We start from the raw sequence: 13,394 nt of genomic DNA, 5'->3' as shown, positions 1-13,394 counted from the left end.
AGACTCCTGAATGGTATGTTGCCTTCCAGGTGCACGGGTCAGGGATGCCTCAGATCGGCTGCAGGACATTCTGAAGGGGGAGGGTGAACAGCCAGCTGTCGTGGTGCATATTCGGCACCAATGATATAGGTAATAAATGGGATGAGGTCCTACAAGCAGAATTTAGGGAGTTAGGAACCAAGTTAAAAAGTAGGACCTCGAAGGTAGTAACCTCAGGATTGCTACCAGTGCCACGTGCTAGTCAGTGCAGAAATGAAAGAATAGCTATGATGAATGCGTGGCTTGAGAGATGGTGTAGGAGGGAATGGTTCAGATTTTCGGGACATTGGAACCATTTCCAGGGAAGGTGGGACTATTACAAATTGGACGGTCTACACCCGAACCGGACTGGAGCCAATGTCCTTGGGGGTGCTTATGCTAATGCTGTGGGGGAGGGTTTAAACTAATGTGGCAGGGGGATGGGAACCAAATATTGGACAGAAAAGAGGTAGTAATGGAAGCCTGTGGGAACTAGATAATGGAGTCAGTGTGACTAAAGGGAATAGTAGGTGGGGAACAGATGATGAACATAAAGGTACAGGTGGTCTGAGGTGCATTTGTTTTAATGCGAGAAGTGTAGTAGGTAAGGCAGATGAGTTTAGGGCTTGGATCGGTACCTGGGAGTATGATATTATTGCTAATACTGAGACTTGGTTGAGGGAAGGGCATGACTGGCAACTAGTTGTCTCAGGATATCGATGCTTCAGGCGGGATAGAGAGGGAGGTAAAAGGGGTGGAGGAGTTGCAGTAATGGTCAAAGACAATATCACAGCCGCAGTGAAGGAGGGCCCCGTGGAGGACTCAAACAGTGAGGCAATATGGGTAGAAATAGGAAGGATGCAGTAACAATGCTGGGAATGTACTACAGGCCTCCCAACAGCGAGCGTGAGATAGAGGTACAAATATGTAAACAGATAATGGAAAGGTGTAGGAGAAACAGGGTAGTGGTGATGGGAGATTTTAATTTTCCCAACACTGACTGGGATTCCCTCAGTGTTGGGGGTCAAGACGGAGCAGAATTTGTAAGATGTGTCCAGGAGGGTTTTCTAGAGCAGTATGTATGTAGTCCAACTCGGGAAAGGGCCATACTGGACCTGGTGCTGGGGAATGAACCCGGCCAGGTGGTTGATATTACAGTAGGGGACTACTTTGGAAATAGCGACCACAATTCCGTAAGTTTTACAATACTCATGGACAAGGATAGGAGTGTCCTAAAGGAAGAGTTCTAAACTGGGGGGTGGGGGGGGGGGTTAGGGGGAGAATGCCAACTATAGCGAAATTCAGCAGGAGCTGGGGCATGTGGATTGGGAGCAACTGTTTGAGGGTGAACCCACATTTGATATGTGGGAGGTTTTTAAAGAGAGATTGATTAGAGTGCAGGACAGACATGTCCCTGTGAAAATGAGGGATAGAAAGGGCGAGATTAGGGAACCATGGCTGTCAGGTGAAATTGTGAGACTAGCAAAGAGGAAAAAGGAAGCATACATAAGGCCTAGGTGACTGGAAACAGATGAAGCTTTGGAAGAATATCAGAAAAGTGGGACTAATCTGAAATGAGGAACTAAGAGGCTAAAAGAGGTCACGAAATATCTTTACCAAACAGGGTTAAGGAAAATCCCAAAGCTATTTATTCATACATAAGGAGCAAGAGGGTAACTAGAGAAAGGGGCTGTCCCACTCAAGGACAAAGGAGGCAAGTTATGTGAGGGGTCAGAGAAAATGAGTGAGATTCTTAATGAGTACTTTGTGTCGGTATTCACCGAGGAGAGGGACATGATGGATGTTGAGGTTAGGGATAGATGTTTGATTACTCTAGGTTAAGTCAGCATAAGGAGGGGGGTAAGTGCTGGGTATTCTAAAAGGCATTAGGGTGGACAAGTCAGTGATAATGGGAACTGCAGATGCTGGAGAATCCGAGATAATAAAATGTGAGGCTGGATGAACACAGCAGGCCCAGCAGCATCATGGGAGCAAGGATAATCCAGGTAATTATCGATCGGTGAGCCTGACGTCAGTGGTAGGGAAGCTGCTGGAGAAGATACTGAGGGATAAGAGCTATTTACATTTGGAAGAAAATGGGCTTATCAGTGATAGGCAACATGGTTTTGTGCAGGGAAGAATAGAATTCTTTGAGGAAGTGACAAAGTTGATAAGTGAGGGAAGGCCTGCAGACGTCATATACATGGACTTCAGTAAGGCATTTGATAAGGTTCTCCATGGTAGGCTGGTGGAGAAAGTGAAGTTGCATGGGGTCCAGGGTGTACGAGCTAGATGGATAGAGAACTGGCTAGGCAACAGGAAACAGAGAGTTGTAGTGGAAGGGAGTTTCTCAAAATGGAGAACTGTGACCAGTGGTGTTCCACAGGGATCCGTGTGGGGACCACTGTTGTTTGTGATATACAGAAATGATTTGGAGGAGGGTGTAGATGGTCTGGGTGTTTGGGTCCATTGTACCCTGAAGGTGGCAACGCAGGTCGATAGAGTAGTCAAGAAGGCATACGGCATTCATCAGGCGGGGTATTGAGTACAAGAATTGGCAGGTCATGTTGCAGTTGTATAGGACTTTGGTTCGGCCACATTTAGAGTACTGTGTACAGTTCTGGTCGCCACATTACCAAAAGGACGTGGATGCTTTGGAGAGGATGCAGAGGAGGTTCACCAGGATGTTGTCTGGTATGGAGAGTGCTAGCTATGAAGAGAGGTTGAGTAGATTAGGATTATTTATATTAGAAAGACAGAGGTTGAGGGGGTCCTGATAGAGTCCACCAAATCATGAGGGGTATAGACAGGGTGGATAGCAAGATGCTTTTTCCCAGAGTGAGGGACTCAATTACCAGGGGTCATGAGTTCAAAGTGAGAGGAGGAAAGTTTAAGGGAAATATTTGTGGAAAGTTCTTTACACAGAGGGTGGTGGGTGCCTGGAACATGTTGCCAGCGGAGGTGGTAGAGGAGGGCATGATAGTGTCATTTAAAATGTATCTAGACAGATACATGAATGGGCAGGGAGCAGAGGAATACAGATCCTTGGAAAATAGGCGACAGGTTTAGATAGAGTATCTGGATCGGCACAGGCTTGGAGGGCAGAAGGGCCTGTCCCTGTGGTGTAATTTTCTTTGTTCTTTGTACAGGGAGGGCACAGCGACCTTGTCTGATCAGCTATCCTATCGGAAACAAGCCTGCTGACCAATCAGCGTGAGGGACTGTTAGGATTCGGTGTCAGTGTCTATGTCTCTAAGCCAGAAGAACCAGCTCCATGTCCTGTCTGCTCCAGAACTGTGTCACAGAATCTTTGAAAATATTGACCAATTTAAATGTTCTCTCTCCGCACCCCCCCGCCCGCCCGACAGCAAACATACAGCTTCCAAGAGGAGCTGTTGTTGCAAAGAAAGGATTTTGCATCAATATCACCAAATTGGTATGGTACAGAACAGGCCATTCAGCCCATTGTGCCCAAGTGCCAATCACCCGCATTTTCCCCATAGCCTGGACACTATTTCAATCTATTTATGCACAACAACACTGTCACACCCACAGGGTAATGTCATGATGGTGAGCAGGGGATAAAAATTGGTCAGGACATGAAGGAGAGCTCTCCACCCGACCATTGTCAAAGTGAGCCTGCGATGGCTTTCCCCCTCCCCCAACACACACCTCATCAGAGAGGAGCTCGGTACTCATTTCCCATCTGTTCAGAAAGAGAGCACTCATCCTGTACCAGCGAAAATAATTCACTCACTCCTCTGGATCAGCTTCATTCCCACAGCCAGCTCTGTCCCTACTGTCTCCTTGGGCAAATGTTTATACGATCAACTGCTCTGTACAACCCTGTAAAACACAGAAACCAGAACAGAAACTGCTGGAAAAGCTCAGCAGGTCTGGCACGATCTGAGGAGAGAAATCAGAGTTAACGTTTCGGGTTGAGTGACCCTTCCTCAAAACACCCGAAATGTTAATTCTGATTTGTCTCCACAAATGCTGCCAGGCCTGCAGGGCTTTTCAAGCAGTTTGTGTTTTTGTTTCTGATTTCCAACATCCGTGGTTCTTTCAGCTTTTTATTTAGTCCATAAAATACAGTTTTGCCTTGCTATTTCAGAGGGCTGACTGTAATTGAGCTGTAATTCCTTTGGACAGAGTGAAGACACTTTAAGAGCACCTGGTTGCTCTGGGCTATCACCAGACCATACAAGGCACGATATAAATGTAAAACGTTCGGAGATGTTTCATACTGTGGAACATACAGAGCTAATTTTTCTGATGGATTTCTCTGTTAGTCTGGCCTAGTCATGGAGCTGCTGGCTAAGTCTGTGACCAACACCTTAATAGCCACAGCTCAAACTGCAGTCATGCCATTGCTCAGAACATTGACATTAAACCCGATCCAGTACATACACACAGGCTTAAAGAGAAAAACAAATCCACTTGATTCTTTGCTGAGCTCCATTTCATTCAGTAATTAAAGGAAATCAACAGCTGTAATCAAGTCTAAATATTTATGAAATAAAATACATCAGATGCCTCCCAATTTGACATGTAATTAAAAGCAGATGTATCAATTCCCAAAGCACCAAAATATTTCAGCTGTGTCAGAAGGTCAGTGCTGAGGGAGCACTGCACTATCAGAGGGACGGTGCCGCACTGTCGGAGGGTTAGTGCTGAGGGAGTGGGCACTGTCGGAGGGTCAGTGCTGAGGGAGTGGGCACTGTCGGAGGGTCAGTGCTGAGGGAGTGGGCACTGTTGGAGGGTCAGTGCTGAGGGAGTGCCGCACTAACAGAGGGTCAGTGCTGAGGGAGTGCCACACTGTTGGAGGGTCAGTGCTGAGGGAGTGCGCACTGTCGGAGGGTCAGTGCTGAGGGAGTGCCGCACTGTCGGAGGGTCAATGCTGAGGGAGTGGGCACTGTCGGAGGGTCAGTGCTGAGGGAGTGGGCACTGTTGGAGGGTCAGTGCTGAGGGAGTGCCGCACTATCAGAGGGTCAGTGCTGAGGGAGTGCCACACTGTTGGAGGGTCAGTAGTGGGGTAAGACCACACTGTCTGAGCGTTTCTTGATGGTGTTGAATAAGAGTACCAAATTCTCCTGGGTTTTTATGGAGGAACGTCATTGCTTAATGTCAGACCCTTGGGCACAGTGACTGACAGTTTTTTGCAGTATGATGGGATCTTGCTGTGTTGCCAACGTAATGGGAGAGATTGCCATCACTGTTGACGGGAGACAGAATGCTTATCATGTTTGCAATGTGATGTGCTGCTCTGTAAACTGGTGTCAGATCAAAGCTGTAAAAAGAAATATGCAGCATTCAAAGTGAAAACCTCATTACTGCTAACATTTTAAATCTCTTTTCAAATTATTTCTGACTGATTGCACTGGAAGACAATGTGAATTTTTATTTTCCAAATGAACTGATTCATGTTTTGGAAGTTTCCAAACAAGCCATCAGCTGCAGGACGCTCTGGTCTGGGTCAGGCTGTGGGAACACCCTGTTTACTCAGCGAATCCTCTGCTCCATCTCCGGATTAACCTGTTCATCCCCAGGAAGACAGCAGAGAAATGGCTCAAAACCAAACTGGTCAGTGTTATGGAACCCGTCCTGAGCTTTGCGCTCCTGATCTCTAATTTCTCTCAGGGGTTCAGTGACTTTTGTTCCAGAGGAAGATATTCTGGGATGCCATGCAGTGATCACTTCAACAGCGAGGAGATTGAAACGAAGCAGAACCTCTCTGTCTGATGCAATGATGTTTGCTTGACCAAGGCTGACCCATCTCCCTGATCTGTTGCTATCTGAATTGCAGACCCCCATTCATCAGAGTCTTTCCCCAACATCGCAATCATCAGAAACTGTCTCCCAGCTTCAGAATGTACCTAAATACAGTTACCCACTGGTTGAGCTCAGGGTGAGCTGGATCCGAGCATTGCTCTGAGGAAGGACACCATGTTTGCTCCATCCTGCCTTTAGCCGCAAGACAATGTGTGTGATGTGTCTCAGATAAAACTGATCCAACACCAGCTGGATCCCCCCCGCAACCCGACTGAGCAAACCCACAAAGGTACTGTGACCGAACCACCAGCTCGCTCTGCGAGGGCAGAAAAGAAACTGGCCCCTGTACGATTTCACCTCAAATAGTCAGTAAGTGAGAGATACAGAACAAGAGGTTATCAGGTTAAAATAATGTTTCACTTGCCTGCACCAAATGTTGGTGGGAATCCTCAGGCCCAGTGGGTCACCTTTGTTGTGGAGAATGTTGGATAATTGTGCACATACACTGAAAGAAAGCAAAGACCAAATAATTGGATCCGAATTTGGTGCAAACACGACAGGCATTTTATTTAAAACATAAACTAGAAAATGAATGCTTAGGTTATTGGTTTGTGAAATAACTCGAAGCAAAATGTGCAACTTAAGTGGTATTTACTCATTGGAGAGAAAGGGATTGTAACTTCTGGGTGTGTCCCTACCGGGAAAACACTGAGGGACGGTGCGACCCTACAGGGTAAATACTGAGGGACGGTGCGACCCTACAGGGTAAATACTGAGGGACAGTGCGACCCTACAGGGTAAACACTGAGGGACGGTGCGACCCTACAGGGTAAACACTGAGGGACGGTGCGACCCGACAGGGTAAACACTGAGGGACAGTGTGACCCTACAGGGTAAACACTGAGGGACAGTGTGACCCTACAGGGTAAATACTGAGGGACGGTGCGACCCTACAGGGTAAACACTGAGGGACGGTGTGACCCTACAGGGTAAATACTGAGGGACGGTGCGACCCTACAGGGAAAACACTGAGGGACAGTGCGACCCTACAGGGTAAACACTGAGGGACAGTGTGACCCTACAGGGTAAACACTGAGGGACGGTGCGACCCTACAGGGAAAACACTGAGGGACAGTGCGACCCTACAGGGTGAACACTGAGGGACGGTGCGACCCTACAGTGTAAATACTGAGGGACAGTGCGACCCTACAGGGTAAATACTGAGGGACTGTGTGACCCTACAGGGAAAACACTGAGGGACGGTGCGACCCTACAGGATAAATACTGAGGGACAGTGCGACCCTACAGGGTAAACACTGCGGGACAGTGCGACCCTACAGTGTAAATACTGAGGGACAGTGCGACCCTACAGGGTAAACGCTGAGGGACAGTGCGACCCTACAGGGTAAATACTGAGGGACAGTGTGACCCTACAGGGAAAACACTGAGGGACGGTGCGACCCTACAGGGTAAACACTGAGGGATAGTGTGACCCTACAGGATAAATACTGAGGGACGGTGCGACCCTACAGGGAAAACACTGAGGGACGGTGTGACCCTACAGGGTAAACACTGAGGGATCGTGCGACCCTACAGGGTAAACACTGAGGGACAGTGCGACCCTACAGGGTAAACACTGAGGGACGCTGCGACCCTACAGGGTAAACACTGAGGGACAGTGTGAACCTACAGGGAAAACACTGAGGGACGCTGCGACCCTACAGGGTAAACACTAAGGGACAGTGCGACCCTACAGGGTAAACACTGAGGGACAGTGTGACCCTACAGGGAAAACACTGAGGGACGCTGCGACCCTACAGGGTAAACACTAAGGGACAGTGCGACCCTACAGGGTAAACACTGAGGGAAAGTGCGACCCTACAGGGTAAACACTGAGGGACAGTGTGAACCTACAGGGAAAACACTGAGGGACGCTGCGACCCTACAGGGTAAACACTAAGGGACAGTGCGACCCTACAGGGTAAACACTGAGGGACAGTGTGACCCTACAGGGTAAATACTGAGGGACAGTGCAACCCTACAGGGTAAACACTGAGGGACGGTGCGACCGTACAGGGTAAATACTGAGGGACGGTGCGACCCTACAGGGTAAATACTGAGGGACGGTGCGACCCTACAGGGAAAACACTGAGGGATGGTGCGACCCTACAGGGAAAACACTGAGGGACGGTTGAACCCTACAGGGTAAATACTGAGGGACGGTGCGACCCTACAGGGTAAATACTGAGGGACGGTTGAACCCTACAGGGTAAATACTGAGGGACGGTGCGACCCTACAGGGTAAATACTGAGGGACGGTGCGACCCTACAGGGAAAACACTGAGGGACGGTGCGACCCTACAGGGTAAATAGTGAGGGACGGTGCGACCCTACAGGGTAAATACTGAGGGACGGTGTGACCCTACAGGGTAAACACTGAGGGACGGTGCGACCCTACAGGGTAAATACTGAGGGACAGTGCGACCCTACAGGGTAATTACCGAGGGACAATTGCCCTTAGTTAGAGAGCTTTGATCTCAATGTCAGTTCAAGATAAATGTCAATATAGTTTGAGCTGAAATGTGTTGAAATTGCTTCACCCTCCAACCAGCATGTTATCTCGGTACTTTAGGATTCTCCATCCTTGAGTTTATTTGCTGCCCCATCACGGAGGATATTTTTGATGGTGGTTATAAGATTGTTGGTACCTTGGGAACTGATGGGATATGGGGTTCAGGGTTATTGGAAAACGGAGTTGTCGTTGAAAATCAACCCCCATCTTCTCAGCTGGAGGAGCAGAATGGAAAGGAATGAGTTTCTCGCTGCTGTGTGTTACATTCTCACTCGACAATTGTGGTTCTTTTATTATCTAACTGTGTCTTTGCCAGCTGAGTACAGGAACTCAATTCACAATAGGCTACATGGTGGAAACACAGCAGGCCATTCGACCCTCACACCTGCTCTGCTATTCAGTGAGTCCCTGTCTGAGTAGTATCTTCACTCCATAGTCTTTCTGATAATGGGCCAGTCCTCACTATTTTCACCATCTTACCATGTCAGAAATGAGCTGGTATATTTCTCACAGTGTATATACGCTCATCCTTCCTGTGGGCATTAATCATGGCTACTGGTACCCTTGAATGCCCAGGAAGTGTCTTCGGCAGAAGTCAGCCCTGATGAATAGGGAACAGGTTTACTACCTATTAGTTACTGGCTAGTTACCTGTCAGCTGGGGTTGGTTCGCTCAGTTGGCTGGTTTGTAACGTAGGGTAGGTTCAGTTCCCATACTGGCTACAGTAACCACGAGGGACTCTCCTTCTCAACACTGCCCCCTTGCGCAAGTTGGGTGACCCTCAGGTTAAACCACCAGCAGTCGGTCCTGTCTCTCTCTCACAAGAGCAGCATTGTGGGGGCTTTACCTTCAGTTTCACATTACATCGAGGTCCTCTGTGAGACGCCGGGCTCAGGAATGTAAAGTTGAGGTTAAAATCTGATTGGCCCTGATCTTATTGAATAATGGGCTAGGCTTGCAGGCCTGAGTGGCCTGCACATTTTCCTTGTTTGAATGCATCGTACACCAGTCTTTGGGTCCAAACCCATTTACCCCCCCAACAACAATCTGTCAGGGGCCCAGCTCGACTTTGCTCAACCCTCTGGCAGAGAGAGCTCCAGGTTGCCACTCACCCCAACCCCCCACACCTCTGGCGTGGAAACATTTCTTAACTTCACTCTTTCAACCAGAGCAAACCCTTTCCAGATTACATCGCTTTGCCTCTTCTGCAGAGGAGATTCTGGCATCGGATCAATAAAATCAAATCAAATATTATTGACCTGAGGCCGGAGTCTTACTAGATTCGCCCTGGACCTGCTCAATTCCAGCCAACACAAACCCATAGTATCATTGTCTCCATTCAATTTTTGGGAAGCCCCAGGTGGGAGCAGATGGGGAATCTGAGCTGTACCTGCTCTGAGGCTGGGAGAAGGTATCAAACTACTTTCTCAGGATAATCCCGCAAGGCAACAAGGAATAGATTCAGCCATATCTCTGGAAATCCTCCATATCCACTTCGTGATTATTTCTGTTTAGAAACACTCCTTATCAGGAGGACCATGTCTATGGGTCATGCCTGGTTGAGCCAGATTCCCTGGATCTATGGTGGTAGCAGAATATGGCGCTACTCTGTAGTATCAACACAGTAACGCTATTGAACAGCAGAAGGAAAGAGATTGACAGACAGGAATGTTGTTAATGCTGTAAGAGAAACTGTGTGTGTTGTAATTTGCGCTTCATGCGTCACTGTAACGCACAAACATGTTGGGGAGCGAGGGAAGGGAGCTGCCTCAGGGTGGGAGAGGTGGTGGGGGGGCGGTGAGGTGCTATTTTTATGGTGTTGTGCTTTGGTGATAAATGCTGTACAGAAAGTAGGGCTGGTCCCTGAACTTGAATACAATTATCCTCATTCCTTGCAATAAATATGGTTTCATTGCCAAGCAGCCTGTGAGAAAACATGAACTCCACACCGGCGTTTTTCCTGAAGAAAACAGAGATCAGCTGCTGGATTTGTGGGAAGCCTCAGTGCCCAAATGTTGCTACATGGGGTCCAGATGTTTTAGATTTAAACTGGGTTTGATCTGTTCTAGTCTGGAACAAACAGATTGTTTAATTTGACCAGGAAACACCAAAGGTTGAATCCTTCCAGACATCGTTAAACTCACAATTAAGAGTTTGTTTTGGTTTTGCTGTAATGTTAGGAATATCACTAACCCTACTGTATTCTTCCTCACTCTCTCTCCCAAATTCTGCCCCTTCCTTCCCCTGACTCCCACTTCTTTCTCAATCTCTTTAACTTCACTGCTATAGAAAGGATGTTACTAAACTGTAAGGTTTTATTTAAATTGGAGCAAATTGGTCCCTTTCCACTCGCTTGGGCTAATAGTTAAAAAAACCAACCAGAAAATGGAAAAACGTAGGGCTCAGCATTTCACTCTCTCTGTAAACGCTGGGAATATGGGACACATGGCTCCCAGGAGGAGCTAGCCAATTGGATACAAAATTGGCTTGAAAATCAGAGACAGAGGATGGGTTTTTGTTTGGAAGGGAGACTTGTGACCAGCAGTGTGCCACAGGGATCAGTGCTGGGTCCACTGCTTTTCATCATTTATATAAATGATTTGGATGTGACTGTAGGAGGTATGGTCAGTTAGTTTGCAGATGACACCAAAATTGGAGGTGCAGTGGACAGTGAAGAAGGTTACCTCAGAGTACAACTGGACCTTGATCAGATGGGCCAATGGTCTGAGGAGTGGCAGATGGAGTTTAATTTAGATAAATGTGCGGTGCTGCATTTTGGAAAGGCCAATCAGGGCAGGACTTACAGAGTTAATGGTAAGATCCTGGGGAGTGTGGCTGAGAAAAGAGACCGAGGGGTACAGATGCAAAGTCCCTCGAAAGTGGATTTGCAGGTAGACAAGGTGGTGAAGGATGTATATGGTACACTTGTCTTCATTGGTCAGTACATGGAGAATGGCAGTTGGGAGGGTCATGTTGTGGCTGTACAGGGCATTGCAGTTCTAATGCCAACTCCCCGCTATAGGAGAATTGGAGGCTGAGGGGTGACTTTATGCATTGACACTTTCACTGGTGGGGGGCTGGATAGGTCGAACTTCCCATCAGTCTCTTGGGAGGGGGTGAGGGTGGATTAGGCCGAACACCCCATCAGTTCTCGCCTTTTACCCCCCAACCCCCACCTCATCTAAAACCCTCGTCTTTTATCCCCAACCCCCACTTCATCTAAAACCCTCGTCTTTTATCCCTAACCCCCACCTCATCTAAAACCCTCACCTTTTACCCCCCAACCCCCAACTCATCTAAAACCCTCACCTTTTACCCCCAACTCCCACCTCATCTAAAACCCTCACCTTTTACCCCCAACCCCCACCTCATCTAAAACCCTCACCTTTTACCCCCAATCCCCACCTCATCTAAAACCCTCGTCTTTTATCCCCAACCCCCACCTCATCTAAAACCCTCGTCTTTTATCCCTAACCCCCACCTCATCTAAAACCCTCACCTTTTACCCCCCAACCCCCAACTCATCTAAAACCCTCACCTTTTACCCCCAACTCCCACCTCATCTAAAACCCTCACCTTTTACCCCCAACTCCCACCTCATCTAAAACCCTCACCTTTTACCCCCAACCCCCACCTCATCTAAAACCCTCACCTTTTACCCCCTAACCCCCACCTCATCTAAAACCCTCACCTTTTACCCCCCAATCCGCACCTCATCTAAAACCCCTGCCTTTTACCCCCAAACCCCCACCTCATCTAAAACCATCACCCTCTACCCCCCCAATCCCCGCCTCATCTAAAACCCTCACCTTTTACCCCCCCAATCCCCACCTCATCTAAAACCCTCGCCTTTTACACCCCGAATGGCCACCTCATCTAAAACCCTTGCCTTTTACACCCCCAATGGCCACCTCATCTAAAACCCTTGCCTTTTACACCCCCAATGCCCACCTCATCTAAAACCCTCGCCTTTTACACCCCCAATGGCCACCTCACCTAAAACTCTGGCCTCTCCATTTCCACGTTGTGTATGCTTTATGCTGTGAAGAGACTCTGCTTGATGATCACCGTGGGGATTGCGATGAGGAGAAGGGGCTATGAAGATTTCTATCTCTCGTTTGAGGATTGAAGAGTCGATGAGCGTTCAGAGTTGGAGTCAGATACTACATGAATTCCTGCTCTTGCCCACGAGGCACCTCATTCTCTGAGATCAAAGCATTGGAGAAATAAATACAAGCTGTTCCAATGTCAGAGCTTTAGGTGATCAGAAATTAGGCCAAGAATGAAGAGGCTACAAAACAAACTATTAACTTTTCTGTGATTGTAATTTTTTATAAACTTGTGTTCGCACAAGAACATAAAACATGAAGAAAACTTTTCAGATTGAGCGAATATTTATTGCTGTCTGTTCACTTGAATGTAAGTTGTCAGTTTTGAGTTTCATACTGATCAGGAAGTGTTTGTGGTACCTGCTGCAAAAAATCCCATTAATTTTCCCAGATGTACCTTCTCATTTCTCTTATTCATGTTGTTAATGAAGGTGAGACTGTTGCTAGGCTACGGCTTGAACAGCGCTCAGGTACAGGTCACTGAGAGACCAGCTATTTCACCTGTAGGACTACAGTCAGAGTCAAGTAACAACGCAAACCAGTGACACGCATTCTCTGCACTTGGAGGGGGGAATCACTGTGCTCGGGTGGGGTGGGGGATGCTGCACTGGGGGGGAATCAATGCACTGGTGGGGGGTGTTGATGCACTGGGTGGGGTGGGGGGGTGTGTGGGTCACTGCATTCCCAGAATTGCTGTTGTGCATTTTGCAGCCAGTTGACTTGCTGTGATATCCCCCCGATCAGCGAACACTGATGTCACTCTGAAACACTTGAAGTCTCCAGATTCAGTAACCCAGGCCCAGGCCCAGGCTCGACCCCGATCCCAACCCAGGCTCGACCACGATCCCAACCCAGGCCCATGGCCGGGCCCAGGCCCTGACCCCAACCCAGAACCAGGCCCAGGCCCGGTCCCAGGCCTCGAC

At 48.2% G+C, this 13,394-nt stretch overlaps 1 protein-coding gene across 10 annotated transcripts in view; it reads right to left on the bottom strand.

Moving 5' to 3' along the window:
• Positions 1–13,394, bottom strand: part of LOC125446913 (leucine-rich repeat and immunoglobulin-like domain-containing nogo receptor-interacting protein 1) — a 527,574-nt gene that overhangs the window by 206,587 nt on the left and 307,593 nt on the right. For all 10 annotated transcript variants that reach the window (XM_059640147.1, XM_059640151.1, XM_059640153.1 and 7 more), the window contains one exon: positions 6,215–6,295. The gene's annotated coding sequence lies outside the window, so the exon portion shown is untranslated. The remainder of the gene's footprint in view (positions 1–6,214; positions 6,296–13,394) is intronic.

Source organism: Stegostoma tigrinum, chromosome 36 (genome assembly GCF_030684315.1).
Source record: "Stegostoma tigrinum isolate sSteTig4 chromosome 36, sSteTig4.hap1, whole genome shotgun sequence".
In the NCBI taxonomy this organism is placed as follows: Eukaryota; Metazoa; Chordata; class Chondrichthyes; order Orectolobiformes; family Stegostomatidae; genus Stegostoma; species Stegostoma tigrinum.
This window is presented reverse-complemented; position numbering and strand designations above follow the sequence as displayed.